Here is a 6,962-nt window from a genome sequence, read left to right as displayed (position 1 = left end):
ATCTGCATAGTTTTTTTTTTTAGATATATACAAGAGTTGTTACATTCTTGTACAGCCACTAGTACGCGTAGCGTTTCGGGCAGGTCCCTGGAATACGATCCCCTGCCGCGAAGAATCGTTTTTTCACCCAAGTACACATTTTACTGTTGCGTTAAACAGAGGCTACAGTTAAGGAATTGCGCCCAGTAAATCCTCCCCGGCCAGAATACGAACCCATGACAAAGCGCTCGCGGAACGCCAGGCGAGTGTCTTACCACACTACACCACGGAGACTGTTCTCCGTGGTGAATAAATAAATAAGTTTTTTACCTTGTTGCTTTAAATAAATAAATAAATAAGTTTTTTACCGTGTTGCTTTAAAATTGCACTGTATCTATTGCTACCCAATCTCCCTATCTTTATGTACCCAATCCGAACATCTTTACCAATGTGATCATTACTGTCTTCTTATATGTGCTATCAATCTGCTGTACGGTGTCTGTTAATCATGTTTAAATTACCAATCAAGTTGTCAATGTAATCAACCAGAGCTTTAATATACCAATGCGCTTTAATATACTTACTTTTCTCTCTCATCTCATTTTTTTCTTGCAATGTATCTGTTATCATTTTATTAATTCTGCTAGAATTTACCTACTTAAAATTATCTGTTAGATTAAGGACCTGCCCGAAACGCTGCGCGTACTAGTGGTTTTACAAGATTGTAAATACTATGCTATGTATTCTCTCTAACCCAATGTATCTTTTTGTATATATATAAATAAATAAATAAATAAATATTAGCAATTTTGTCATTGTTACTCCTAAAATAGACTTAACGTCGTCCTTTGTGATGCTGAATTTATCCACCGTTTTCTATATCGATGAGTTGCAGTCCGGTGTATTTCATTTACTATGCTACCCGCTATAGGCTCAACGCCTTAAGCCATATTGATGCTCTGTCCACAGAGCATTCTCTCTCTCAAATCATATACACTGATTGTTCCCTACACCGCAACACGGGTGCAGCTGTCCTGACAATGGGCGATGGCTTCTACTTTGAGTGGGGAGTCCGTATAAACAACTGGGCCTCTACCCTTCAGACCGAACTATTTGTCTTGCTCCTTGCACTGAAATGTGTACAAGTCTCCAAACTTGATACATTAATTGTATGTGACTCCTTATCATCCTTAAATGCTCTCAACTCTTTAAGACATAACTGTAACATGCTCGTGTCCGAAGCTAGACACAAATACAACAAAATTAATAAGGATGGTAACAGAGTCCATTTCATGTGGTCTCCATCTCATGTTGGCCTCCGAATGCATGATAGAGCTGATAAGTTAGCCAAAGAATCTGCCTTTAAAGGAGCCGTTGAGTGTAACCTTGGATTGTCAATGAGGAATCTGAGAGCAGCAGTACACAGAGAACTTCAACAAGATCTTGTAGATCTGAGGCAAAGTGAAATTGACACCAGTAATTCCATCTATCATCATACTATCATGCAAGAAGAGCCACACATCTATGGATCATCCAATAAAATCAGCAGACTTCTAGATGTTACTACTGCTCGGCTTAGACTCGGTTACAAGTATCTCTGGGAATTCTCATTATCTGCCGATGTAGACCTGACCAAATGTAAACTGTGTCAACAAAATTATTCGCACACCCTCCGTCACTATGTGATGGAGTGCGAAAAGATACGTGAATTTTGAGACAATTCTAAAACCAATGTTCCAACGATGTGTAAAATATTTCATTCAAAATGATCTGCTATCAGAAATTTTAGCTAAATATCCCCAGTCTGCTAACTGTAGGTAGTAACTGAGTGATTGTAACCTATCCACCGCTGCCCACTGGATGGGGGGCGGTGTGCAGGACAAACATATCAATTGTGACACTAGCTCTCCACACGTCAGTTGCTTAACTTAGAAACTGAACTTGTGGTCGATCTCGAACCCATTGTTGAAGTGACGACTTATACTGAATTTTGTAACTAGCTCATCAAGATTGTAACTTGCTTAGCTAAATGAATTGTGGGGTTCAGTCCCTGAGCCCATTATGTTCCTCTGTAATCCTTTCCACTACCGCCCACAAGATGGGTATGGGGTGTATAATAAATGAACTAAATTAATTAAACTATAGGCTATACCCAAACAATTGGCGTTAATGGAAAAAGGTTACAGAGGCACGTTTAACCTATGATTATATCAACAATGGGTTCGACAACGACTATAAGTAAAGTCTAACTTATGTAAGTAGACAGTATTGGTCTAAGCAACTTACATATGCGGTGAACACAGTTACAAACCCAATAAGATTTCAACTTAGATTCAACAAAGCAGAAGTTGTTAAAACACATGGGACAAAATCTTACTGAAGCGACCATACGAGTCATAAATACTGACACTCCGCCCAAGTAAAGCAGTAACAAGCAACACTTAGTGGTCCAGCCAGTTAGGGCCTGCGCAGGAATTTTCCTGAAACCTACTGGTCTTGTTGTACCTGTTGCATTATAATTTAAATATTGTATTGTTCGAATAACTTGTAGAATCGTGTCTTGTGGATGTAGGTGGCTTCCACAACCCATTCAGAGTACGAGTATATCCTTACATGTCTTCGGCTCATTTGTGTTTCCTGTTTCCACTAGGTCGTCTCGCCCTAATTTCTCTCAATTTGAATAGGCTGTCCATGTCTATTCCCCCCTCAGTATTTTGTATGATGAGATCATATCCCTCCTGTTGTTTTTTACTGTTCTCTAGGGTTGTGAGATCTAATTCATTAACCTACCTTCATAACTCTCCTAGTTCTGACACAAATCTTGTTGCAAACACCTGTATTTTTAACTTTTGGTTTTACGCATTACAAGGTGCAGATTCAATGCCGGTGATGCATATAACAGTATTAGTCAAGCAAAGGTTGTGCAGATTGCTTTTGAAAGAGTTCTGATTTAGGTTTCTAAACGTCATTCTAATGTTTGACTGCGTCTTTATGCTGCTGATGTTACCCTGTTCATCTATGCCTCCGATGTTATTGTTGAAATTATATTCACTCTTTTCGATTCCTGTAGCCTTTCCCTAATGGTGTAGATATCTTCTGGTCTCCCTTCTCATTTTTCTATCTTCATTATTTTACACTTCTTGAGACAGAATTCTAGCAACCATTAGTGGCTGCCTATCTCCAGAAGGTTGCCAGTCTTCCTGTAACTTTTGTAGGCTACTTCGTTTTTTACATTCCTCATTATCTTTGAGTCGTGTGCAAACATTGACATATACAATCTCACTCCCCTCGGGAAGGTCAGTCACACAAATTAGGAATATCAGTTGTGCTAGAACCGAGCCTTGAGGGTGGACCCCCACGTACTCACTTAGTTGTGTTTTGTCACATTCCACCAGTTCGAAAACATCCACCCTTACTATAACTGTTTTATGTGCTTTAGGTACTTCCTTACCAAGTTCAGCGTTTCCACAGTTACCCCAGCTTCGTTCTCGATCCTGAATACCGGCCTTTCTGGATTTGATGTCTCGAGTGTTTAATTTAAATATTAGTAAGCGGATGACAAAGAACCTATGCAGCCTCTGTCACCAGCCGTTGTGGGAATAAATCTGGTCCCTCTCGTTGCCTCTGGTGCCTCCTTGTGAATAAAAAAAGAAGGTAGTTATATAATTATGTAAATCTCTGCATGGAGCGCCCCGAAATGGATTATTGTATCCAAGCATGGACACTCAATCTTCAGAAAGACTAAAATCATTCTGAACTAAGTCGACTCTGATACCAGAAACGGTTAAGGTCTACAGGGTTAACAACACTGCAAACCAGACATGACAGAGCTGATCTCATAGTAACTTTTAAATAAGAACATAAGAATCAAGGAACATAAGAAAGGCCTATTAGCCCATACGAGGCAGTTCCTATTTATATATACTAACCAATTTGTATTATATTGATCTAGACCACTTCTACAAAAGGTCAAATTAAACACAAACAAGGAGCAACAGTTTCAAGCTCAACAAGTCACAACGCAGGACGGAAAACAGGAGATGCTTTTTCACCCAAAGTTATAAACCCATAGAACCTTCTACCCGCCGAAGCCGTAAATGTCAAAACGATATAGTTTAAAATACAGCTTGACAAAATGGTAAGGACAAACAGGATTATTCTCGACAGCCGCTGGCTTCCTGTCCTCGGCGAGGCCACTAAAGAGATAGGGGCCCTCGGGTAAATTCAGGTAAATAGTGACTACTGTCATCCAGTATTCTTCAGACGAGGGAGTGTAAATTAAGCTTTTCAAATCTCTTTTCAAACCTTCTTAATGGAGGTTTTCCAATTCTTGGATTAACTTCGTCATCCTTCTCTTTAGGCATTCACTTGAATTTAGGGAGTCCAACCTGAGCTGCCGTAGGGTGAGGGACGTGTCGTCTGATCGCTCCGGCAGCTTGGGGTGGTTGCCGTTTTCGCCGGTAGGGGGTGTGGGTGTCTCTACCCTCCCTGCTGTCCCTGACTGGTGTTGACGTGGCACTTTTGCGATGAGCAGCCATCTTCCCGCTGTCGTGAGGGTAAACTCCGTGGGGTTGGAGTTTTCCTGCTGTGCAGGATATCCTCTCGTAGAGCAGGTCATGTGTGACGTGCTACATGTCCCGGTCGTGGAGATCTATGGGGTTGAGCTGGTGACTGCTCGCCGGGTGATCATCAAGTTTGTGGGTGAGGAGGCGTACCATGACTTTCTCCGGCGGTACGAGGGCTGTACCTTGAAGTTGTTGGATGGCACTGGTTCTGTGGCCATTTCTGATCGGAGTGGTGCCGTGACGTATTGTGAGCGTCCATGGGGCCCCCCATGGAATTCCCTGAGTCCCTTCTCTGGCGCTTCTTCCAGAGATTTGGCTCCGTCGTCAGTGTGAGGATGCACAAGCTGTCTTGTGGAAATATGCGCAAGTGAAGACGAACATTCGTACCCTCGGGATGCGCCTGAGGTCGGACAATTCCATCCTCTGTCCGACTTTTAGGGTACTACGTGCCGGTGTATTATGCCCGGCAACCCCGTACTTGTTTCCGGTGTGGCATGTTGGGGCATCAGGCTGCCGGATGCACTGCGGATCCGGTTGTTCCGGTCAACTTGTTCCGGGAAGAGGATTTCCCGCCGCTCCCTCTGGAGGAGGTCTCCGGGGATGAGGAGGTGAGCGTTCAGTTAGCAGATGCGGCTCCCCATACATCGCCGGACGTTCCTCCGGTTGTTGCAGACTCTCCTCCGGGTCTTGCAGTGCCGTCGGATGGCCTACGTGCTCCTGTCGCTGTCTCCGCTGCTCCTGAAGGCCTTCCTGGTGATCGCTGTGACGCGCCGCCGTCTTCTTCCTCGTCTTCGGCTGCTGCGCCTGGCCCTGTGTTCTCGCCTCGGGTCCCGGATGTGCTGGGTGCTGGGGTGGCTGCGGAGCCTCCTGCTGTGTGTGGGCCGGTTTCCCCTGTGGTAGAGGCTGCTGCCGTTCTGCGTCGGGCGTCTGTTAGTCCGGCTGGTGGGACCCGTGTTTCTGGGTCCGCTTCCGGCTCTGACGATCTCCGGCCGGAGCCCAAGCGTTCCAGGCGTTCGTCGTCTGCCTGGGCCGATGTTGGGGAATTCGATGACTGTGGGTCCTTGGGAGTTGACGGTGTGGAACCGGATGTGTCGCTGTCTCCACGGTTGGTGGTGGCAGAGGTTCATGTGCCTGCTGATGCTGGTGCCCGGGTCTCGGGGGTGCCTTCCGTTCCTTCTCCGCCTGGGGATTCTCCACAGTGGGAGGTGGTGGCTCCCGCTCCCAGGGATGGTGTGGTTGCTGGTGCTGGGCGTGGCCTGGTTGTGACATTAGCCCTACTGTCTTCTGTGCCCGTGCCTCTCCCTTTGTTTGTGGAGGGGCCGGTGTTTTGCAGAGTGTGTTCTTCTTTATGTATTTGAATTTATGTTGTCACTTTCCCCTGTGTATTCTCTTCATGTATTACCATGTTGTATTGTATTTTCTTTTTATTTTTCCTTTTGTGCATGCTTGCATGTAAAAATAAAAAAAATAAAAAACTTTAATTTATGTGTTTTATATCACTAGAAAACTGAACTGTTCAATAGTAATTTTGTAAAGTTATCGAATATACACTTAAAATCACACATTATTAAGAGAAAAAAACAACAGATTTTTTTCAAAGTGATAGAAATCAAATATTAATAACAATACAAAACAGTAGTTACAAAACAAATCGTAATTCAAGCAAAGTTCATTATTGCATCGAAGCAACATAAAAATAACGAGTGGCATCATTCACCTCATCAATATTAAAGTTGTATGCTAGTGGACCAGTCATGAAAAATAACTAAACTCAGACCAACCTTGGTAATTTCTTCTGTGTCTTAAGGTAACCCTTGTATCTGGTTTTTTAGCTTTATGGAAGCCCAGCAGAACAACCAGAGGTGGATATAAGAATTGAAGTTACTGATTTATCCACAGACTGACTTACTTAAACTTAAACTAACCTCCCATGTAATGCATACTCACATTTCTCCTCCACCCGCGAGGCAACCACAGTCATTTTGGTCGACGACTTCCAGATCGGATAGCGACTCGAGGTTAATTCTGGCCTTGAAAAGATCAAAACCACGTAAACATCAAGGTGGATGTTAAAATTAAACAGTACATATTCACATGAATGTAATATATTTGGTTAGTATTAAATTAGTCACTAAATAATTTATTAAACAAAAGTAAGGCTCATGAAAGTACGTTTAACTCCTTTATTACAGAAAGATTTTTTTCTTTGTCGTGAACTATAGTTGCCAAGACGGGAGAAGTCATCATGCGGAAGATGAATCCATAATGAATACAGGAAGATATATATATCTAAATAAGTATTTATGAAATGAAGGCACCAAACCGGGAAGGCTAATGAGACACACTTAATATGTCTCAGCACTAATTTATACCATATCTGGTTCAGGTCTATGATTTATATTACATTGTTCACATTCG

Source organism: Procambarus clarkii, chromosome 29 (assembly GCF_040958095.1).
Source record: "Procambarus clarkii isolate CNS0578487 chromosome 29, FALCON_Pclarkii_2.0, whole genome shotgun sequence".
In the NCBI taxonomy this organism is placed as follows: Eukaryota; Metazoa; Arthropoda; class Malacostraca; order Decapoda; family Cambaridae; genus Procambarus; species Procambarus clarkii.
This window is presented reverse-complemented; position numbering follows the sequence as displayed.